Below are 26318 nucleotides of genomic sequence, written 5' to 3'. Positions count from 1 at the left end.
CAAATTCATTCCTTTCAAGAAGCTGTTATATATAGAAATTATGGTAAATAACAATCTATATTATACCTTATCTAAATTAAATAAATTCAATCCTAACTTTTTGCCTATATGTCCCCATTGTCTGGATCAAACAGCTGATATTTTACATGTCATGTAGAACTGTACTAAGATACACAACTTATGGTGTTCCTTGAGAGTAATATTAGAGAAGATGGGATATCAAAAAATCAACCCTTACTTGGGAGACAGCTATAGTGTACATTAATATCAATCAACTCCCAAAAATATTAAATTATTTATTACGATGTGTGCCCTTATTAAATTCTTTATTACAAAGAATTAAAATGTCATGTCACCAATTACATGGGAAAATTTTAGCCATCTTGCTATCAAATATATCTCATCTCACAAATTAATTTATTCAAAAACAAAAAACAAACGCTATTACCAAAAGTACTGGGGTTACTTGCTATATATAATTCTTGACAAATAAAATTTGCCTACAAATTGTCATGAAAAGCTAACCTTTAAATAAGAAATGAATGCAGTATAACCAGTCTTTCTTGCATATTCTCCCTTTTCTTAGTATATGTGTAACTAGATATTTTCCCTAAACATACAAATAAATGGTTAAATTTGTATTTTTACTTTATATGTAGACTATCCCCATTCTAACTATCCCTTATGAGACCAAATGAACATAAGAATTCTCATACTTTACTTGACGATGTAATGACTTCCTGTGTATATATTGTATATATATATATATATATATATATATATATATATATATATATATATGTGTGTGTGTGTGTGTGTGTATAATTTTCTCGGAACGAGATTGTTGTCTGTTTTCTTTAGATAGGTATTTGTATTGTTTATTTGTGTTTTGAGTTACAGTATTGTTGTTATTATTTGAAAAAAAGAAAATTGAAATAAAGAGATTTTGGAAAAAAAATTCCCTAAAGTTATAATGGCTCATTTATTTATCAATTTATTTTTATTTGGGTAGCTAGATACACTCACAGTGATAGTCAAATCAAATTATAGGAGAGAGAGTTGAGATTATACACATACAAAATATATGTGTCTAGTTGTTTTGGTATGAGTTTTATCCTATTAAGAGTTAGAGAGGACCAACTCCTATCTTATTGAGCAACATGTGTAAAGTGTAGACCCTGTCTGGAATGGAATTCCATTGCATGGCAGGACATACAACACTCGCATGAGCAGCTCCACCCATTGAAATGTCTTTGGGAAATGGGGTAAAATGGGACACAGCTGAAAACAACCCATGTAAACAGGTGATCTACATATAGATTGTGCACAGAAGGCTTTACCATTTGGGAACTGAACCAGAGTACCAAGTCTGAGAGGCAGTGACATTAACCGCAGCACCACTGTGCCAACCCATAGCTACAATCCAGAAATATTAAATTACAAATAATAAACAGAAGCATTGGCTTGTGAAGGTGAATGTGATGGTCTGGGTTCTGATGTGTAACATTTGGATAAGTCCATAATATCTATTCTGCATGCAGATTGAGGTACCAAAGCAGGTTTCTGAACTGTAGAAATGACTGTTCAGTCTGTTTAATCATGTCAGATATTCACTCAGAGAAAAACAGTCTTAATAAATATAGAATAAATAGTTATGAGGGCAGAGATTAAGAATGAGCACTCATACCTCTTCCAGAAATGCATTATATTATAATAATCCATTTAGCTTCTATCCTGCAATACTTGGAGAATCTTGCAGTACCCTGAAGAGTAGATATTTCTCTCTGCTTGTTCTTTATCTTTCAGAAGTTATTACATCACTCACCACAGGTATGGAACTACCAGAGGACTTCATTCAACAGGAGACCTCTTAAAGGAATTCTGGTCGAACCTTACATTACCCCACTTGCATTTTCAGTGTATTTAGAAAGGGATATTAATTAGCCATTTTATTTTTATTTATCTTTTTTTGATTGAGTTGATCCTGCTAGGCTAGTGGCTTCTTTACAGGGTAGAACCAAGACGGTACTTATACAATTAGGGGAAATTTGGCCTGGGCATCAAGGAGGTTCCCCTCCTGTTTTAATTCTGAAAGGGAATATTTTTGTGGTTGCACTTCCTACTTTTGTTTTTGGTGTGGAGGCTACTCAGAGAAGCACAGAGTTACAGCAGTGGATTTGAGAGGGTTGTTTGGTGGTGACTTGGAGCAGAAAAAGGTGGTCGAGCCCTTAAATCCACTTAAAAATGTGCTGAGGGATAAGAGGAGAGAAGAGAATTTAGTAGAGCCTTCTATATCTGTGTCTGAGGTTGGAAAATAAAGAGAGAAGGCATGTATGTCTTCCAGTGGAGTTCCAGTGGTTGGAGATGATGGTAGGAAGACAGGCAAGTCTTCTATGGATATTTGCGAAACAGCAAAAGGGTGCATAGTCAAAGAAAAGACAGGCGAGCCTTTTCCAGATTCAGAAGAGATTTTCCAGCAGCAGCTATTCCAGGAAGAAATGAGGGATGTATTATTGCAACTCTCCAGTCAGGATGGTTGCTGGATGTTTTATTACAGAAATTATGTGAGGAAAGTGAAGCTGAGAGTGGCAAGGATGTGGCATGGGGTGACATAATAGACAAAATTCAAAACAAAGCCGTATTTTTGATACAAAAAACAGAAGATGGTAAGACAAAAAAAATTGTGCTGATATTGCTATGGAAAAAGCAAAGAAAGGAAAATCATGAAAAGAAACTGTTATGCAACAAAGAAGAAAATATACTATTAGGATTTCCTCCAGGGAGCAAAGAGAAATAGAAAGATATAAGGTATGGGACAATGTTATATCACCGTTAGGAACTTCTCCAGCAGAGGTAAGAGCTTTTATTCATATAAGCAAAGAAACATTTTGTGATATAGTTTTTGAAAATTTTGGAACTCGATCAACCAAATTTTGCATCCTGGAAATCCCTCCATTCCTAATCCCTACCCAAATAGTACATCCGAAGACACTGCCACTATCTTTAACTCATTCACTCCAGTGCATCCCTTTTGAGTGTGTACCTTTAACTCTCAGTGGGCGTGACTTGGGCCTTTAAAAATGAAGTTATCACCTTACAGTTCTAACAAATACTCACTGACATAGGTCAAATATCAATACAATTGTGTTTGTCATCATATATGTTTCAAGATAAAATATTCTGATACCTTGTATGTAGCATGGTTTTGTAATTATTAATGCAAATATGAACAAGCAATATTTGACGCCTATAGGTGCAGTAGGAGGTAACTGCAGATGCACCTGGAGACATCACCTGGATGTAATGAGTTAATACCTTCTTTACTGACACTGAAACAAAGATGAGTAATACATCTTCCCCCCTGATAATGATCCAAATCACTCTGTCCTACTTTCTGCCTCAAACCCCTCTAAACCCTTTTCTTTTCAACCTGTATCAACTAATTATATCAAATCTCTACTCTCCAAACTAAAACCTTGCTCTACTTCTACTGACAACATTCCGTCCTACTTCCTCCAGCTAGCAGCCAGTACCATTGCTTTTCCTGTATCCATTTTGATTAACCACTCCATCTATGAGTCTAAAGTTCCATCTATCTGGAAGGAATTTGATACGTTACTATCCACAAAATTTGGAAATTCCCAAGAAATCTCTAACTTTAGACCCGCAGCCATTCTGCCACCCTTTTCTAAGCTACTTGAAAAATGTATACATAAACAAACTCTGCAATATCTATTACAGAAAAACCTACTTATTCCCATTCAGCATGGATTCTGCCCAAAACACGGTACTAGTATGCCCTTAATCTCCTTTACCAATATTATTTCCGTGGCCTGTGATAACAACAAACTTGTCTCCTGTTTATTTCTAGATCTTTCTAGAGCTTTTGATACTGTCTCACTCTCTTCTTCTTACTAAATTGACTAATCTTAAGTTTTCCCCTGCTACCATCACTCGGTTTTCCAGCTATCTCTCTGATCGATTACAATCAGTGAAATGGCTCTCTGCACTCTCCCTTTCCCTCCCCATAAAAATTGGCCATTCACAAGTATCCATATTGTGTCCTCTCTTATTTAATATCTTCACCAATCTACTCTACACCTCTTTCCCACAGTAATCTCTTGTTCAATATGTAGATGATTCTTCTGTGATTACTATCTCTGATGCTCCCTCTGGTCTCATTATCACTACTCAGGCTGCCTTTACATCAGTAGAAACCTGGCTCACTAACAACCAACTAATCCTAAATCCCCAAAATCTAAACTCTTACTCTTTCTCCCAAAAACTCTTACCCATCTTAAATCTACTTTCACTATACTGGCTATCAACAACACTACATTAGTACCTGAATCTAGTTCCAAACTCTTAGGTGTGACTATAGATGATCAACTTAAATTGGACTTGCACATTAATAACTGCATCAGGAAGACCCATCAGAAACTTGGCCTCCTATACAGAAATAGAAAGTTTCTCACTTCCAAAGCTAAATAACCCTATCTCACACCTATCTCCTACCCAGTCTACTATATGATTCTCAAATACTCACAAACCTTAACGTCACACTCCTAGCTAAACTTAACCTATAATAAAGTAGCCAGATTCTCTGCTCAACATACTTATAAAACTCATCACTGTCTTTCTCTTAAACACCTAAACTGGCTGGAACTACCCAACCTGCATCTGCTCGCTCAGCTTCAGATTTTACACTCTATAGTACATCAGTCTCTCTGTTGCCCTAACCTATCCTCCCTTATATCCTACTATTCTTCAACTAGATCACTCCACAGCTCCGACCAAGACTTACTACTTATCTATAAACCCAGGACAAGAATGGGAAGCAACTTATATAGCTATCATTCTACCATTGCATGGAATACGCTTCCACTTCAAATTACATTATTAAATCAAGCTAAAGAATTCAAAACTGCTGCCAAGGAACACTTAAAAACACTCTGGTCCTGCCACTGTACTCACCCACCATAAACTGTTTCTCCCTGCCCTGCTCATTATTTGAACATATCTCCTTACTTTTAACTTCTACTCTCTAACTGTTCTCAAAACATACATTTCTCCTGGCCTGACTACCAGTATCTTTCTAACTCTGACTTTCTATTTCTTCAGCATAACCTCTATACCTATATACTTCCTTTAAATCATCATCTGAAAGTAACCTATATATGCATTGAAGACATACATAAGGCTATAAGAATGACTGTTTCTCACAATGACTGCATTACAAATTTTCTTGCTAATTCCTGATAACTGTGTAATGTTGTAAATACCAGCTAAAATATCTCTGTCATCCCATTTTGATTATTAGTCCTCTGTAATTACTTTACTGTATTATATTATGATTTTTTTATTGCATTGTATTGATGTTCTCTGGAGGCTTTCTTCCCAGGCCCCTGCTTAAAAAAAGGCTTTTTGCAGTTCAGTCAGACTACTCCTGGTCAGCAAATGTAAAATAAATAAAATGGTCATCAATGGAAAAAATTTTGAGTCAATATGAAAGACTGTACTCCATGGAATGCTTATGTAGTTAAGGCTTTTTTTCAGAGAAACTAAGAAGAAAATTCATGTTCAATTTAGAACAGAAATTGAAAAAGAGACTTTGAAAAGACAGTTAAATAACATATGTAAAGATCTATTGGACATTTCTAAAGTTTTTAACACTAGAGGATTATGGACTAAGGGTTAAGATTTTAATGTTGTACTAACACTGAAAATTATAAAATCATTCATATCCCCAGCATTAAAAATAAAGAAAAAAGGTGTTGTTAAATATTGGGGTCAACTCAAAACTTGTTTCCACTATGGAAAATCAGATAATTTGATTTTTGATTGTACAGAAAGGAAATATTTTATATCTGGTGTGACAGGTCATGAAGCAAAAAAAAAAATTGAGTTAAAATGTTATATTTGCAATAAGGTATGTCTTATGTGGATGCATTGCAAAGATGGGACAGTAGCAATACATGAAGCTACTGTGTCTGATCATGTTCAAGGGTAATGGAAGAAAAAGAACAGGGTCAAAATCATGTAGAAAAAATATAGAAGAAAGAGTTGAAAAAAAATATGATAAAAGTGACATATAGAAACAAAAATTAAATATAGAAGAAGTTAGTAAAGAAGATGATATTACCTGGAATATAGTAACAAAATCATTTTATAAGTAAAAGAGTGACAGGGAGAAACAGAAAAAAGACTGGGTTAAACAAAAAATAAAAAGAGAAAGAAAAATGGTGAAGTTTTTTTTTCCTTAGAACATATTCCTAAATCGAAATAATGGTAATTGCAGGATATTAGAATTGAATGTTAACAGTTTTATGTGCATAGTTAGAAGACTAGCCATTACAGACTAGTGTAACAAATGTGATAGTATTATCATTATATTAGAAGAGACATGATTTATAAAAAAGAAGAAAGATTTCAAAGAGGATGTCTGTGGGATAATAAGATGTACTAGAATTTAGGACAAGATTTATGTTCAGGAATAGTAATACTTATAAAAAAGACAGTTAAGGGGCTTATTATTTTAAACAGTAGGATTATTGTTATTGATGTTAGATGGAGAGATAACATCTAAAGAATAATTGCATTATATGCATATGTGACTAGCAATGAAAGAGAAGATATGTTTGCCTTAATATTGAATTACATTGCTATTAATATGAAAGGTATTATAGTAGGAGACTTCAACTGTAACTTGAGAAACAAAAAGAAAGGGAATGACGTAAAAATATAGAGATTATGAGATGTGGAAAGTTAAGAATATGGAAGGAAATTCATGGACATATAGTAGACAAATATATAGAATGCAAAAAGACTATTTTTTATTTTGGAAGGATGTGAAATAAAAAAAAAATGAAGGTACATTTGTCACAGGTTTTTCAGATAATAAAACTATCTGGATAGAATTCAGAGACAAAATTATTATTAAGATAGGAAAAAGTCTAAAAAGCATTAATGAAGTGTATTGGGTAGGTGATGTTGAAAAAAGAAAGTTAGAATAATGGGAAGATCACATAAGTATGCAACAGTTCTATAAAATGGTCTGAATAGTGAATGCCTTTTAAAAAGAAATAAAATTATCAAGGATGGCAAGTTAAAAAGAGAAAGGAAATAAAAAAGAGTTATAGTAAGTTATGGAAATAATTTCTTAAAATGTATAAAGGAATGAAAATGAATATTTTAAGAAAGAACAATAGTTATATGCTATAACTCAAGAAAAAATAAAAAAGGGCTGTTGTATAAACAAAGATATTTCCTACAATGTAAAAAAGAAGAGACAGCTCCTTATTTAAATACAATAGTTAAGGAATATAGTATATGAAAGAATTAATAGACAAAAAGGAATAGCACAGAAAGACGAAAGAGACATAATGTGTAGTGTTGTATAATAAGTAAAAAAATATTTAAAGATATTATTAAAGAACAAAGAATATCATGGAAAGTAAGAACTTTCTCTGAGCAAAAAAATATAGATTTGAAAAAAAAGATAAGATTAAAAGAACTTGGTGTAGTATTAAAACAAGTTGATATACATATAGCAGCAAGTCCAGGTGGCCTAGAATATCCACTATATAAAAAGATGACAGTTAGTCAAAAGATGTATTCCATGCTGTTGTTGTTATTGTTCTTCTTTTGGCTTTTTCTGGTTAGGGGTTGCCACAGCAGAACTCCGGTCTGCTAATGATTGGCAGTAGATTTTTACGGTGCCAAGGTGCCAGCTCGATGCCCAACCTTCAACGAAGGCACACCCTACGCATGTCTTTCAAACTCCACTCGACCACGGGGAGCACATGCAGACTCCACACAGAAGGCGCTCCAGCTGAGAATCGAACAGGAGAACCTCTTGCTGTGAGGCGACAATGCTACCGCTGCACCACCACGGCTACAAAAAGATGTATTCCATAAAAATATTAAATGAGTGATTTAGTAAAGAATTTAAATATAAGGAATTATATAGTGGAATATTTAAGCTTGTAGGAAAAAAGGTGAGAGAAAAGATATAAGAAATCGGAGGCCAGTTGTTTTGAATAATACTGATTATAAAAGCTTTATGAAAATACTACAGAAAAGATTGGAATCAAAACTTAAGAATACTGTATTAGATTCAATATATACTGTTAAAGGAAAAGAGTGTCAAGAATTATTAATGATTTTTAGAGACATTGTAGATGACATACTCAATAGACAAGAAAAGACTTTAATTATGGTAGGAGATCTAAACAAAGCTTTTGATACTATTCACACCATATGCTATGGGATTCAAGTATGAAAATATTAAATGTGAGTGTTACAGTATACACAATGATAAAATAAAGGCTTGATTAATGGATGGCTGAGTGAAGAAATAATTACTAAAAGAGGCATAATGCAAGGATGCCCTTTTAGTAATATGATATTTTCACTAGTTATGAATGCAATAATTAGTTATATTAGTTCATTAGATGGTAATGTTAGATATAGAACAAAGGGAGCTATTAATATACCTACAATGTTATCATTTGCTGAAGATATCATTCTAGTCACTAAGCATTTGAATGGTATGGAAAAAGATAAAAGCAAGTTGAATTTGTGTTTAGATAAAATTGGTATGTGTTTGAACATAGAAAAAAGTAAAGGTTTAGAACACAAAGATAGGATTAAAGGTATTGAATTCAGCTCTCAAGAAGTAAAGTTATTTGGTATTACATTTGGAAAACAAGAGATATTTCTACAATGGGAAAACATTATGAAAAAAGCCAAAAATATGTATTCTTTTTGGAGGTCTTTTAAACTTTCTTTCAAGAAAAAAATGTATTTTCTTAACTCTGGTGTATTAGGAAATGTTTCATATATAGCTAGTATGTATAATATGCTATTGTTAATTGATATTAATAATACTATCTTCTCCTTTATATGGGGATCTCATCTTAATCCTGGAAAGAGAGGTCTGCTATATGTAGCAAAAGAGGATGGTTGTTTAGGACTAATAAATCCAATGGCATTTGCAGTTTTATTATATCTATATAAAAAAACTTTAATGGTTAAAAGAAATAAGTGGTAATTTAATAAGTCTATTATTGAAAAACAAATATAAAAGGACATGGGATATGATGAAAAGTTGTAAAAAAGTAAGAAAGTGTATGAAAGAAGAAATGAAAGCATATCAGGAGAAAATTGCAATTTGGATAATACGCACAGAAGATTTAGAAGATGAAAGAAAAAAAGTGGTGAAATGGCAAAAATGTGTGAATGTATACCCATGGAAAATTTGCAGGAAGTGAAAATAAAAGCTATAAAAGCAAGACATTATAGATTTAAAAAGATAGTAGAATATCATGACTTTTTATGGATACTGACAGTAAGGGAATTGCCATATAAAAAAGTGAAAGAGTATGTAATGATTGTCATAAAGAAGAAACTACTGAACATGACTTTTTGAAATGTAAAAGAATTGATACATTATGGACTAAGTTAGATGAAATTCATTAATTAGATAAAATTAAGGAATATAAAAATATTTCTATGGATATGATTGAATATGTTTTTTATAAAGATAAAGTGCTTATTGAAATGACTGATAAAAATATAAAATGTTATGTGGATAACTTAGAACCAAAGACTGAAAGAAATTATGTATAATGCTAAATGGTATTTATCAGAAATATTAAAAAAATAATATTTTGGTTGTGGAAAGTAGAATAGAGGTCAGATATATGTATTTTGAATGCAAGAAAATGAATGTGATGTCAGTGTAAATAGTTTGTGTATAATATTGTGAATAATGTAAATAATAGTTTATTTACTCAGTTTATACTGTAAATATTTAAGATTTGTTAAATAAAGGACTCCTACACTAGCTCTTTTACATACACTTGAGCTACCACCATCTTTAGCAGATTAGCTTCAGTTTAATATCTCATTTGAAAGACAACCCACTCAGATGAGATGCTAAATTGAGGCACATCTGCCTAGATTTAACATCTCATCTGAAGGACAACACACTCAGGTCTGCAGCATCCCCCTTATGCTGCTCTGCATTGTCAGCAATTTATATATGTGGTGTGCTCTACCTGACTAACTTTAACCATTTGATGTGAAGAAAGAGCCCTAGTCAACAGATGAGATTCTTATGCTGGTTTAGACATCAACCAAGTGAAGGGAGGGGGACTTATATATCACCCCAGTTCCTTTTAGAGTGCCATTAGAGTGTCCTCATATCCAATAATAAGTGCTCTGAAATATGATATGCTGGTGATACATTCTTATTTGGGAGGATCATGTGAATACATTAATCGCATCAACTTATTAGCCAAAAAAGCAAAAGAAAGGCTAAAAGTTAATATGCATAAATATAAATTAGCTTAAATTACTTACTCTTTACCCTGGTTTCCATCCAGTTACCTGGCACCTATGGTAGCTATAGCTAATGGTAAAACCACTGCAAAATTGTATGATTAATAAGTACGGTCTGCAGCCAAGAACTACTCAGCTGAAGCACAATAGAATCTGAAAAATATGATGGCAGATGAAAAACTTGACAGGATTTTTCCTGTCTTTTCCTGGAGTGGAACAACCTCTGAGTTGACTATATTAAGGAAGTGGGTGCATAGGACACTTCCCCCACATTTGGGTGTGGGTGTTGGTCCTCATAGAAAAACATATTTAATTTTCTTGTTTCAACTACCTTGTATAGCCATTAGTGTCTTTTGGGCAATTGGATCTTGGCTAGATAAACCAGAATTATAGGGTAGATTGAACACTTTCTGGGAAACCTGACTTCTTGTGCACTCCTGCCCCTTTGCAAGTGTCTTACCATATGCAAGTGAATTGACACATTTTCATCTTTTCTCAGTCTATGTTAGATATGAATGGATTCCAACTATATCTTCTGAGACTGCAGTTCTACACTGTTTGTGGATAACAAAGGTTTACAGGAGTGTCCAGAAGCTCATACAAGTCATGAAATATGATTTGCAGATACTGAGAATTACTGAAGTATTATATAGGATGGTTCTACGGCATTCTATGGGACTTTGATGACTTCAGCACTCCCAGCCAGTATCCATCTTCATGTGTCTATATTGAGACATCACTTTTAAAATATACATTTGTCACTAATATGTTGTGTTGTGCTTCACATATTACTCACTTTATGTGTCACATATTATTCATATAAACATTTAGTGCATTGTTCAGAGTCATAGCTGGCTCAAGCAAGTGCCCTGTACCATTCTGATGAATTTAGTGTCCCATCCCCTCAGCTATTCAAGTGAAAAGCAAAACAAAAAGGGGGTGGATTTATACTATGCTATTACAAGAATGCCAGTTGGCTTCCCACAGACAATACTCAATCCATATACCACCTCCCACCCCCCTCTGTCATTTCATTTTTTTTATTATTAAAAAATAAAGCAAACAAGAAAGGAATATTTTTTTTATTTTAAACTGTAGCAAACACTTGCTACAGTTTACAGCACACATGGTCTACAGTGCTCAGGTTTGACTGGAAATGCAATTCTGGCTTTTAAAAGCAGGAAAGCATTAAAGAGCAACTGGAATCAGCTGATTGAGCTCCAAAACTTTGCAACCAGGGCAGTTTCCCTTCTCGCCCCACCCTAGCTATACTACTGGCATTGATGTCTATTCCATATGCCTATTTTGTGTAGGTGACATGGTAGGGATACTGAGCTCTGCAACTGAATATAGATGTGGATACTTAATTTATTTATTTATTTATTTATTTATTTCCAGTTTGGTGACCGGTGAGGTCCACTGGGCTCAAAGAGCCCATTTTCAGTGGAGGCCTGGGGAGAAAAGCTCCATAGTACAAAGTATAAACTACATAATTCAGACTACATAGTACAAAGAAAAGCTAGACAATTCAAAGTTAACAATATACAATACATAATAGCAAAATGGTGCAGTAACAACTTGTAAGTATTACTTAGCAAACTAAGAACAGTTAAACTGCAACATATATACAATATATAATACATATTTACATGTTTGTAGATTGAGAACAGTAGTAGAGAGTAGAATTTGTTCATAGGTTAGAAATGTCAGATAGTGATCTGAAAGTAGTTATCAAGGGATAGATCCCTGGTAAGTAAGGAAAAAATGGGACTTTGAAAGTGATAAAAGTGATCATGTGTTAAGGAAGTTAGGTAGGTCGAGAGCAGTTGCACTTCCAACTATGGGAGAGGTATAAATGGAGTTGGGTTTTGAAGAGTTCAAATTTTTCAGAGATTCGTAGAGATGGAGGTAGAGAGTTCCATTTTTTTGGCTAAGGTAAAGGATAGAAGTAGCTGCCCAGTGGGACAATTTGGTTTATACACGGAGATCAGGTTTTGGTGGACAGATCTTAGGGGTCTGTGAGGGGTGTATAAAGGTAAGATGTTAGCAAGTGCTGGACATGTATTAGGTTTGAAAATAAGCTTGTGGGTTGTACAGAGTTGGAGGTAGTCCAGGTAATTGGGAAGTTCTAGCCACTGCAGCTGGTGGAGAGGTATACAGTGGTGAGTAGAGTATTTGGAAGAAGTTGCAAACTTTGAGATTTTATTGTAGCAGGTTTCCAGTTTAGAAGAGTTGGAGGAAGATAGATTGGTTAGTAAGTGAGTACCATACATCAGAGAGGGTAGTAAGTAGGTTGAGGCAAGGGTTTGTTTAGTTGAGGGGGAGAGGAAGTGTGAGTTTCTGTACAGCATACCAAGTTTCTTATGTTTTTTTTTAATATTTAGTTGAATATGGGTATCAGATTTTAGTTGCTTGTCAATAGTAACCCCAAGAAGTTTGGCAAAAGGAACAATTTCTATAGTGGAGTTAGCATGGCTGATAATTTTAAAGGAGGTTTTGTCAAGAGGGATAGATTTTGATGGAGAGAATAGTAGGATTTTAGATTTGTTGACATTTAGGGAGAGATGATTTTGAAGCAGCCATTTCTCAGTAGTTGAGAAATCAGATTGAGTTTTAGTTTGGAGCTCAAGGAGGTTGGAGGCAGAGCAGACTAGTGTTGAGTCATCTGCATATTGTACTATTCTGGTGTTGGGAATTGATGTGTGGAAGTCATTAATGAAAATATTACAGAGCATAGGGCCGAGTATGGATCCCTGGGGTACCCCAGTTGGGGGTGGAAGGAAGGCAGATGTACCAGTTTTCCATTTCACAGCCTGAGATCTATCAGAGAGGTAGCTGCTAAACCAGGTAATGGTGTTTTGTGAAAGGTTAAGTTTAGAAAGGTGGGTAAGAAGGTGGGTATGGGAGACAGTATCAAAAGCTTTGGAGATGTCGAGGAGGACTGCGGATACTAGTTTTCCAGAGTCACGGGCATGGTTTACTATGTCTAGAAATGAAAGAAGAGCTGTTACTGTGCTATGGCCAGGATGGAACCCATGTTGTGTTGGGGTGAGGAGTTGGTTATTTGTAAGGAATGGCATTAGCTGGAGGTGGATACATTTCTTAAGAATTTTTGAAATAGGAGATAGAATTGCTATGGGTCGGAAGTTGGAGTAGTTATTGTTTTTGCCTACTTTGTGGAGGGGTAGGATAAAGGTGGTACACCATTGTTTATGGACATATGATTCCTGTATGGATCTGTTGATGAGTATACTAATGGGAATGGCAATGCTATCTGCTGCTAGTTTTAGAAAGATAGAGGGGATGGTGTCAGGGGCATTGGAGCAAGTCTTAAGTTTAGAGAGAAGTTTTTTATGTATGATGTAGGGATGGGTTTGAGATGAAAAGTAGGAGGAGTGCTTAGGATGGAAGATTGGGGAGAGGATTTGAAATGGGGGAGGAGTTGTTAGGGAATGTTTTGGTGAGTTTTGCTATTGAGTTAGTAAAGAATGAATTGAACAGTGTAGCTATTTCTGTGTCATGTTTGCTAGTGTCGGGGCAAGGGTTGTTTTTGGTGCCTGTATTAAGAAGGGAGTTGATGGATTTCCAGAATTGTTTGGGGTTTGTGGAATGAGTAGTCTGGAGTTTGATATGGTATAATTTTTTATCTTGTGTAATACTTTTTTTAGCTAAGTTGCAGAGTTGTTTATATTTAAGAAGGGTGTCAGGGTGCTTATTACGATGTTAGAGTTTCCAGGTCTTGTCCCTTTGTTGCATGAGTGTCTTGGTATCTTTAGTAAGTCAGGGGGCGGCATTGGTTTTTATACGTTTTATTCTTGGAGGTGCTTGGGAGTTAAGGGTATCCAAGAAGGTTGAGTTGAAGGATTCAATGGCATCATCTAGAGGAAGAATTTTTAATTTGTTCCAATTTATCAGTTTGAGGGAATTAGATAAAGCTGTGGGGTTAAAGTTTGTGAGATTCTGAGTATGGATATATTGGTGTAGGTGAGGCGAGGAGGGGTTGCTCTATGGATGAAGGCTGGCAAGTGATCACTAATGGAGTCTGGTAAGGTGCCAGTGTAGGAGATTTTATTTGGGTGGGAGACAAGGATCCAGTCCAGTATGGAGCCTGGGGGATTATTTTTATTGGGTGTGGTAATAGCATTTGTGTGTTGAGTGAAATTACATAGATTGATTGAAATGATGGGATTATTACCAGTGATCTTGTTCCAGTCAATTATTACATCTCCTAGGATGTATGTCTCAAGGCTGATATTAGATGAGGCCCAAAGAAGGATTTCCTCAAGTGTATTTGTATTGTTTCCAGGGGGGATATAGAGGGCTATAACAAAAATACTTTTATGGTTATTTAGTTTGAGGTTTCCTATGACTAGTTCAGCGCTGTTGAACTGAGGAATAGGATTTTGGTAGGGAGTAATGGAGAATAGGCTAGAGTAGATTAAGGCTACTCCTCCACCCTTCTTTTTTTAGGCGGTCATGTCTAAGAGTTTGAAACCCTAGGGGTATGATTTCAAAGTCCAAAATATTGGGTTTTAGCCATGTCTCAGAGGGGACTACTATGTCAGGTATAGCCAAGTGTGAAAGTGGGCTATTTTGTTTTTTAGACTTTGGGTATTGATGGTCAGGAGCTTGAGGTATTTAGGGTTGGTAATATGGGTGGTAATGGGGGGAGTTGGATTGCTGCTGCTAGTAGGTCCTGGGTTGGGTTGTATGTGGGGAATGAGGGCAGGGGTTTGGATTCACTCCTGGAGTTTTGTGGGAGGTACAATAATGCTTTGGGAATATGATTTTTCATTGAGGATGATAGGAGATTTAGTTTGAAGAAGAGAAGTGGGTTTGGATGAAAAAGAGAGGGGGATATTGAGTGAAAGTGAGATGTGGTAGAGTGATGATTAGTGTTAGGGGAGATGGTGGTGTGATGAGGGGATAGGAAAGAAGTGTGTAGTTTGTAGGAGGTATAGGAGGTGGCATGGTATAGTGTTATTAGAAGTAGTATGCTGAGGGAAGGGATGAGAAGGGTGTGAAAGGGCATGGTAAGGTTTAGATATAAATTAATAGTTGGGGATTAGGTGTTGAGGAAGTAGTTGGATGTAGGAGAGTATGATAGAGTAGGATGGATGTGTATAGAAGTGTATACAATGCTTTAAGGTTTGTGAAGGGGGAGGTGGTGAAAAAGTATTGTTGGATGGGAGGGGAGGGGATAGGCAGGAGATGTGATTGGACTGGATGAGACAAGTGGGAGGGGACTTATGGTAGACTAAGTGTAGGAGCACTGGGGGTGGGTGGGCATTGGGGATAGGATAGGGGAGTGGAGTGAGCCTGCAGGGTGAACAGAGTGGTTTAGAACAGGTAAAAGAAGAAATTCCAGAGACAATCAGTGAACAGCAGACTCTTGAGGAGCCCTTGGAAGTTCCAGTAGAGTGGGGTATGATAGCTCAGCTGTATAATTGTTAAGGGATAGTAGAGAGGAAATAGGAGGACAGTAGATAAGTAGTGAGGGACAACTTTATGAGCAGTCTATAATGTGCACTGTAAGAGACTATGAATAATTTCCCATATCTATGCTCAAAACCTAGCTATGAATGTATGATATATTCTAAGCTGTGTACTGGTGAGTGTATGTGAAGCACATCATGTTTATATTTTGCAGTAATTACATATCAGGCATCTGTTGGTTGTCATGTGTATTTATTATGAGTATCTGTAAGGGATGGCTGCACATTTCCTAAATTGTCATGTTTTGTCTTGCATTGCAGTAGCACATATGTTTGGAGCAATTATGCATCTTATAATGCTGAGGAGGAGCTGGGAACATGTCTATAACAATTATACATCCTGATATGTACACAATTTATTTTTGCAGATTTCTGGTAGAAGAAGAGATAATTAATCCCATAGGGAGAATGAGATTATTCTAGATGCCCTTTGGCAATGTGGCAAGAATCTGCTTGTACAGCTGGGCAATATATTGTGGAGGACAGCAGTTTGGAGTGATATAGTCAACATGGTAAATGTTGTGGGTGGTCACAGTTAATCACAGCAAGCCTGCCATCACTGCTGCTTTAGCATTATCCTCAATGCAGCCAACAGACTCCAATGTTATGAGAGGGAGAAAAATGCCAGTAGTAGTGGATTGCCTGTAGCTATCCCAGATGAATCAACACTATTTCTGGCCTCTCACCATACCACCGGGCAGGAATGTGTTATTCCTGTGGGAACAATAGAGGCTTGAGCCCCACAATGCCTTAGTATGTACACTGTTAATGTACATGGCTGCATGGAGGTGCATTCACACATATCTTCTCCGTTTATATTCATTTAACTGCAACAGTCCAGTGACCAGTACAGCATAACTCATAAACTGAGGGAAGAACCAGTAAGGCTGCCTGTATATGCTGTTTATTAATCTCTAATACAATGTCACTGTGAGCACCCTGTGTACTGGTGTTCCACTCACCTTAACATGACCTTCACATGCCATCATACAACATTGGCCTTCTGACCATCCTCCAAGGCAGAAGAGCCAACTTTGCAGTAATTGCCTGTCAAGGAGTACCCATACATACTAGCAATGCATAACAGTGGCCATCAGGTACGAGTGTTTGTCTGCTATAATTGCACTGTCTTCATTAGTTTTTCTGCACTCAAAAGATGTCAGAGTGCTTCCTACTGACTTGTATATTTGCGTTTGTACTCCACAGAGAGTGAAGCTGGATGAAGATACGTCTGATAGGTAAACATGTACGTGCACTTTTACAATGCCACTGTTATCTCCATTCTTTTTCTATGTAGTTAGTAGTAAATTATCAGACGTTTCATTTATATTCTGCATCACTCACCATTTTTCAAAGATTACAAAATGTATTGTATCTGTATTTTCAGCTTGATCACTCCCTGCCTCCTCACTGATCCTGAGGAGGGATGTGATGCCTCTTTCAGGCAATAGAACCAGTGAAACACAGGGCACTGGATTGGGGTCAACACTGTCAACTGTCATGTCCTGGAGTGGTCAATTCTGTGTCTCAGGAGCCTGTGACAGGGGGATAGTTTTGCCAGTCAATCTGATGGTACTGAGGCATCTGATACTTGTCATCATGATGACCTTGAGTTTCTGTTCCTGGTTGAGTTTGAATGTTTTGGTGACTCGACCCCCAACAGAGAGATAATGTCCATAGGAATGCACATAGGCATGTAGCTCATATGCAATGACATATGTCTGATAGAGTGTACCTACTCACATAGGGTGTAGGAACATTCACAGCCATGTCATGGCAATGATCTGCATATACTTGTTCATGTTACTGGCCATGTAGCACAACAATTCCATGTGCAACATGAGGGTCAGGAATGTTTTATTCCTGTGGGAACAATAGAGGCTTGAGCCCCACAATGTCTTAGTATGTACACTGTTAATATACATGGCTGCATGGAGGTGCATTCACACATATCTTCTCCATTTATATTCATTTAACTGCAACAGTCCAGTGACCAGTACAGCATAACTCAAAAGCTGAGGGAAGAACCAGTAAGTCTGCCTGTATATGCTGTTTATTAATCTCTAATACAATGTCACTGTGATCACCCTGTGTACTGGTGTTCCACTCACCTTAACATGACCTTCACATGCCATCATACAACATTGGCCTTCTGACCATCCTCCAAGGCAGAAGAGCCAACTTTGCAGTAATTTCCTGTCAAGGAGTACCCATACATGCTAGCAATACATAACAGTGGCCATCAGGTATGAGTGTCTGTCTGCTATAATTGCACTGTCTTCATTAGCTTTTCTGCACTCAAAAGATGTCAGAGTGCTTCCTACTGACTTGTATATTTGTGTTTGTACTCCACAGAGAGTGAAGCTGGATGAAAATACATCTGGTAGGTAAGCATGTACATGCACTTTTACAATGCCACTGTTATCTCCATTCTTGTTCTATGTAGTTAGTAGTAAATTATCAGACTTTTCATTTATATTCTGCATCACTCACCATTTTTCAAAGATTACAAAATGTATTGTATCTGTATTTTCAGCTTAATCACTCCCTGCCTCCTCACTGATCCTGAGGAGGGATGTGATGCCTCTTAAAGACAATAGAACCAATGACATACAGGGCACTGTATTGGGGTCAACACTGTCAACTGTCATGTCCTGGAGCGGTCAATTCTGTGTCTCAGGAGCCTCTGACAGGGGAATAGTTTTGCCAGTCAATCTGATGGTACAGAGGCATCTGATACTTGTCATTATGATGACCTTGAGTTTCTGTTCCTGGTTGAGTTTGAATGTTTTGGTGACTTTACCCCCAACAGAGAGATAATGTCCATAGGAATGCACATAGACGTAGCTCATATGCAATGACATGTGTCTGATGGAGTGCACCTACTCCCATAGGGTGTATGAACATTCACAGCATGTCATGGCAATGATCTGCATATACTTGTTCATGTTACTGACCATGTAGCACAACAATTCCATGTGCAACATGAGGGTCAGGATTGCTGGCATGAAGAGATCATGGCAGTACTGGCTGCACAGAATGATAGTGTGGTAACTGATGCATGCTCTGCTGAAAGCCTTGTTACACTGGTGCTGGAGTGGTGTCATAGTGCAATCTAGGTATTATGTGCCCTGACAATCATGACCAGATTGCCTCCAATGGGGAGAGACAGACCATCTTTTATAAGACCCACACATGGTCCTTATCCTTAGCTGTCTGTGCTGCAATGGGCACATGCATTTGCTGCTGGTCTCCATGTTCAGAGCTAGTCAGTCACTTCCTGACATACTACTCTTGCTATGTTCAGACCAACATTGTGTCCCAACATGGAGATGTCACCACATCCAGTTCAGTGGTACAGCACTGTGGCCAGAGTATTTCCCAATGTAGCAGGGGTAGCTAGTACTGCAGTGTCAGCCATCAGCATGGGTCCTTCAACCACATTAGTATAACACTGATAGTTACCCCACTGCTTGTTCCTTTGAATCACCCTGATCCTGTAGCAAAGATGACCGCTGTTCTGACCACTACCTACTGCGCATGTTTATGGTGTATAACATGCCTGATGCTAAAGGGCTTTTCTTAGTGTTTAGCTGATATGATAGACTGCCTATATGTTGTGTCATGGTGTACATATATGCCCTTGTTCTCCCTTTTGTATTACACTGATACTTGTAATGATGTACCTTGCTGTTAGTGATGACCTGCTATTCCTAGTTAATATACATCCACCATGTATTCAGCTCAAAAGCATACAACCTTGCGTTTATCTTATACACACATAACATTGTTGTCTGCCACTATTACATGTGCAGGTGTATTTTAAATGGCATGCCAGTGTTGAATCATGTGGCAATTTACTTTGGTAATACCACTGGCTCCACCTCAACACAATATGCACCTGCATTTCCCTTTTTCACCTTTCTTATATTCCTCATGTGCTGTAATGGTCATGTGTGCCTTTACATGTGTACCTACTTACACACACACACACACACACACACACACACACACACACACACACACACACACACACACACACACACACACCTATACATATGATGGACTTACTAATAGACTGCTGTGTTTCCCATGGCTGTTGTATCACACCTGTTTTTGATGCATTGTTATATTGCACGTACTTGTCCATCTGCATAATTCATACTTGCAATCATATGTACATTATACTGTTGCCTTAAGTGTTACAGTCATGTCCCATACTACTAGTATGTGTCAGATATTTGGCTTTTTGGCACACCTTACTCTAGTGTTAGTATTGCAGCTGCTGTGTGCTGTACAGTCTCATGTCCTATAGTGTTACACCCATTATAAGTGTGATGACAGTACACATGACCGTTGACACTTGCTGTTGGGTGCACCTCAGGCATTCCAAACACATACCAGTATAGTTGCCATTGGCAGTGAATCTTGCCTACAGTAATGAATTTTATTATATACCTATCCTGATGCAGCAATTTATTTTGTGCATGTATGTGTATGGTGGTATGCAGATCATATTGTTATTATGGCATATATGATGTTCCATCTACACAACTTCTAGCTTTTTTCTTGTAGTTGTCAACTGTGATGCTGAAATGGGGCAATACTGTCTGAGCATTATTGAGTTAGCTATGTGGTTGTGTATGTGTGGCTTGTCATGACTCAAAGTTTTGAGATAGACACAGCCATGTCACCTGAGCTACCATGTACAGCAGCAGCCTCCATTGCTTATGCCTGGTTGTTCTAACCATTAAGTCCTGTTGATCATACTGTGATAGCTCTGATAGCCCCACATCAAACATCTATAGTTCTTAGGGGAGGACACTCACACCTAAGGCAAGCTACTGTTTTTAGTCATTAACTTGTTGTGCAACATGGCATTCACAATGACCGTCACTGAAGCCTTTTCTGGTGTGTATTACAATAGACCCCTGGATGTGTCCAGACATCTGAATTGTGATTTCATCTCAACAAACACATGCTCTGTGGTGTTACATGTCACAGTGTGTGCCCTGTTGTATGCAGTGGGGCTCTGAATGGCATTATGAGACAAGGCTCCAGTGAATAACCACAGTCACCATTTTCTAGAAGAATACGGACATTTAATTACCTTGGCTGATACTGACAGGTATTGGTTCAGGTTACTTTATAGCTGTAGTCCTATACTTACCAAGTAAGAGCTCCTCAGGAATGTGAGCCTGTTGGAAAGTGAACTTCAGCTCACTTTCCCTCCAGATTGCCACATCATGCACACTACTGGGAAGTATTATCATAATATTAATAACAAAGCCATTTCTGGAACACACTACCTGCCATGCCTTTCTATTGATGAACCATTCCATATTGTTTGTTGTTGGGGTCGTTATTCACATGTGGGTACTATCAGTTGCACTGAGGACATGAGCAAACTTGGTGATGACATAGAACTATTCCATGGCTGCCCAGTAGACCATGGCTGTTGCTGGGATGTGATGAATTTATCCACTTTGTGGCACTTAACTGCCAGGAACTGTCCTGGTGTGTGACTACAGACTGTCTGGGACATCTCTACAGCATCACCCATATACTGGTGAAATGTCCCTCCCAAACAGTGTGCAAAGACTTAGGCATACTTTTGTTTCTAGTCAGACCAGATTATCCTGCAGTCTGTGTGAGGACTTGCAGGGTCCCCAAATCCTACAAACAGGCTGTACCAGCTGTCTGTGTAATTTCCATCTATCTATCTATCTATCTATCTATCTATCTATCTATCTATCTATCTATCTATCAGTTCATGGTCAGAGAGCTGGCTTAACTGTAGTCTGGTTTAATGATGTTGGAGCACTTCTAGGATAGATTTGCAGATCATCCTCTAGTTCGGATTTGTGAAGGGCAGATTATGTCTCCTGAACATGATCGACATCTTTGAAATAGGCACCAAAGACGTGGATGAGGGTACGGCAGTCCATACAGCCTATCTCAACCTCGCCAAGGCTTTTGACACCATCCCCCATTCTGGTATTACAGATAAACTCACCAAGCTGGGTATAAATCCATACATCACAAGATGGGTCACCAACTGGCTCACTGACAAAACCCATACTGTAAAAATTGTGGACTTCAAATCTGACTCCAAACCTGTGACAAGTGGAGTACCACAGGGTTCAGTCTTGGGTCCCCTCCTATTTTGGATCTACTTCTCTGAAGTACAGGCTAACACAGAGGGCCTTTGGCTGACAAAGTCTGCAGATGACTGCAAATTGGGTGCCATAGCTGAGTCTCCAAACAACGTGGACATCCTGCTAAAGGGCCTCACTGAGACTGATGCCTGGTGCCAGAGCCATGGCCTCAAGCTCAATGCCAAAAAAATGCATTGTCATCCCCTTTGGTAAAAACCCTGTACCTATGGACTACCACATTGGCAGCAGCCCACTTAATGCCAAAGGTGTGATAAGAGACCTCGGGAAACTAGTGGACAGTAGCCTCTCCTTTGATAATCACATCACCACAGCTGTCAGGAAATCCTTCTATGTGGCACACCTCATCACAAAAGGGTTCTCATCTAGGAAAATAGAAGTTATTTGTCCCCTCTACTCAGCTCTCATCAGATCCATTATAGAGTACAATGCCCCATTTGGAGTGCACCTTACAAGGCATCTGCAGCAGCGGAAAAGGCCAGAAAAATACCTCACAAAGAGGATTATGATACTCAAACAGTTACCCTATGCTGACCACCTCAAAAAACTCCAGCCTTACTCCGTAGCATATTGCCTACTCCAAGGTGATCTCTGCCTAATATACAAAGCTATGTCAAACCCTGAGCTGCTGAACATGCTACACCTAAAGAAATCCAAATTCCTCAGAGCCACATGCTCTAAAGACCTAAACCTTATCACAACAATTAACAGAACATGCTAGAGGGATAGATTTCTGTCTCAGAGACTTCCCATACTCTGGAACAAGCTACCTATCTATGTCAAGCAGAGTTCATCACTAGCACTCTTCAAGAAAAATCTTGATGAGGGGATGGGTAATAGGAAATTCACCCTGGGAATCACTTCAGTGGCCCTGCTAGACAGGGGCACAGGTAATTAGCATCCATGGATGGCATAAGCCACAGAACCTTGTTGGCTAGTCTTACATAGGCCATACGGCCAATAGAGCCCTGGTCTGCTGTAGTGCATTTATTGCAGTTTATTTTTTGTTTTATATATATATATATATATATATATATATATATATATATATATATATATATAAATATGTATATATGTGTGTGTGTGTGTGTGTGTGTGTGTGTCTGTGAGTGTATAGATTTCCTGAATCTGCAAGATTGTTTTATAATTCATTTTAAATAGCTTTAGCACCTAAGGCCTCTGCCAAATGCTTTGACAAAAGTGTTGGCTTACTACTCTGTCACATTTTATTGTCTTAGGTGCACCTGCTGTGTTTCAGAAGCTGGCATGTATGTGTGGAGTCTGCAATTATCCTATGGTTAATACAGTATTACTTGCACTTGACATTTTATCCTTTTTTGGAACGGCATTAGCTGCTACCTCACTGATGCCGTCCTTCAGTCCATTGCTTTGTGGGCAACTTTCTTTTGGACTCTGGCTCTCAGTAATGAACTACCATTATTTAAACCTGGGCAGGCGTTAGCATTCAACTTTATCTGCCAATATGCCTATATAGACCATATACAGCAAGGTAAACCACATTCATCGTGTTATAATTTAAGTGTACAGAAGGGTAAAATGTGTATTGCTTCCCAAGTGATAGAATCAGCAGTCAAACCACAGATATGTGTAGCATTTTATATACGTAAAATGTTAAATGCATGCATTTTACTGTATACCTATTAGGGATGAAACTAATGACCTACCTAAGCATACTGTATTGTATTCTAATTTCAAGAAATTTGTATTTTTTATTCTTGAAAAGGTGGAGACTTTTTTAGAGGTGGTGATTGGAACAATCATTTACTTTACTGGGAGGCATATTGGCATACAAAGGGAATTGCTAATGCCTGACCAGGTTTTAATTAAAATATTTCTTTAGGAAAAACAAAATCAGGTTGCATAATAGCATTATTTATATTTCTATTCTATATTATATTAATATTTTACTACTTTTGATACCTGTCGATTTTCAGGTGATTTGTTGTCTGTTCAGCTTGTGATTTTTATAGGTAGGTATTTAATGAATGAACTTGATTTTAATTTTTTTCTGAAAAAGTCTGATATTAGATGATGAAAGCACTCAATTTATTAGAAGTGTTTTTGGTGAAGTAAACCTTTATTTTCATTTATTTTACTGTACAGTCTTTAATTACACCACAGTAATAACTTTTTATACCTTACCAACAGTTCAAAAGAAATTCCTGAAGATGTCACAATAACAGCAAATGATAATAACCTAGTTCTGTTCTAATCTTAACTGTTCCTTTTCTAAACTATTTGCTTTACCTCAAGATTTGCAGATATACACTGACCAGTGTCAGTTAAAATGGTGTCAGTCAGAAAGTTTCAATACATTTTTTTTTCAACTTGAGAAGTTTTTATTCAAGTACTGCTTGTAGGTACACAGCTGAATGAACTGCTTTACGACACATCCATGCAAGTGTTAGTGTACCCATCATCATAAGTAACTTTGTACTGCTATGGGCAACCTACAGCAAGCCCATGCCCATCAATATGAATTCTTTGTTCATGCTTTTCTGGCATGAAGTGGGCGCATGTGCCTTTTCATTGCTAGCACTACATTCTGATTTGAGACATGCAGTGAAGAAATCTTCTTTTAGAGCTTACTGTAGTGCCCCAGGCTGGTTTGATAGACAAATACAGATTTTCTCTACCTTTGGCAGAAGTTCTAGAGGGCCAGGCAGTATTGATCTACTTGCTGTATATAACTTTCGTTATTAAGCCAAGTTTGCTGTTTTGTCCTGTTCATAGGTTCATAGATAGGTTCATAGATTAGTACTAAGCTAATTGCCCTTGTGAGCCATTTTAAGCCTAGCCAATTATCCCTTGTGAGACTCAAACCCTGCACCTTGTGTTTCTAAGGCAAACACCTTAACCATTAGGCCACCCTCCTACCTCAGTTGTGCCTACTGCCAAAAACATGTGAAATAACATATACATATTATAGATATTAAATGCATATATTAGCAATGGAGCATGCATTTAGTATAACTAATTCGGTATCACTTAATGATAATGCTACAAACTTCTTTTCAGCCACAGCAGCAAACATATCTTGCCTTTGTCAAACTGACAATCTGAAAAGTTGCCAAAGCAGCTTACTCCCCAGTAAATATATCAATACCACAGTTACACTCCTTCACCTGAAGTATGTGGTGCCCCTGGATGTTTCCACTGCAGAAACTGAGAAGTGATGTAACAATTTCAGTTCATCACCAAAGCATTCCTTCCTTTTTCTTAAAGTATACATAACACTAGTGCAAGTTCTATTCCCTGTCAACTTAGTTTGAAGACAGGAAAGAGAACTAATGCAACTATTCAATTTGTTATGGTCTGATAGCTTCATTACAGTTACTGGGTTACATGTTTGACTTGATCAACTAGGAATTAGGGAGGCAGAGTGTGGAGGTACTATATAAAAGTTCCACTGATGTACTCAGTCCAGTACCAGATATGTGAGGAAAGACTATACACATTATATTGAATTATAACAACTGCAGTTACCAGTGTTATGTACATGTACTCACATCAAGGATTTCTATTCATTTACCTTTATCCTTTTCTTGTTTTCTTATTTTCAGAACCCTGGATGGGATACATGAGAACCATAGCCTCTTCCTGAGGAAAGAGGTGTGGCTGGTCCTCTGACCTCTTAACATACCACTCAGCTGTCCAGAATTCTGCAGAATGCCCAGGTTTTGCCTCATTTTCTGGTCTATTACACATAAAATTTGACTTTTTTTTGGTAAATCATTGACGAATGAAGTCAGTAAATAATGACAGTCATCTGAGCCTTTATATACTTCAGAAAATTCATCCTAATGCAAAACTATTATTTTAGGAAATGTCTTCTTTTACAGGAATAGTATTTTAAATTTGCCCCTCATTTTGGGCTTTTATCCCTCCAGTATGTTTGACTTTCTTCAGAATTTGGATGTTAAGAGGTTGAGAGGTATGCCTTCAAAGCATGGGTTTTCCACTGGAAACAAAAAAAGCAGTAATAAAAATGAAATTATAAAATTAAAGTAATAAATAATAACATCAACAATAAGTACTCCAGAAAAGCATATTCATTCTGCTATGTGAGTTGTGACACTCCAATATTGCAAAGATGTCAAGTGCAGCAGTGCAAACATATCAATAATTGCATCTGTACATATCAGGTCTTATTGCTTTGATAAGTATTTTTTTACCATATATTGCATTGCTGTCATTTAAGAAGTACTGAATGAAACTATTGTTGATGTCATTTTACATTGAAAGACTTATGAGTCCCTTTCTTGTCTCCTTTTTTGTTTCC

This window comes from Protopterus annectens, chromosome 5.part0 (genome assembly GCF_019279795.1).
Source record: "Protopterus annectens isolate FY-2018-M chromosome 5.part0, PAN1.0, whole genome shotgun sequence".
NCBI lineage: Eukaryota > Metazoa > Chordata > Ceratodontiformes > Protopteridae > Protopterus > Protopterus annectens.
The sequence above is the reverse complement of the archived record's forward strand: the minus strand, read 5'-3'. Positions refer to the sequence as shown.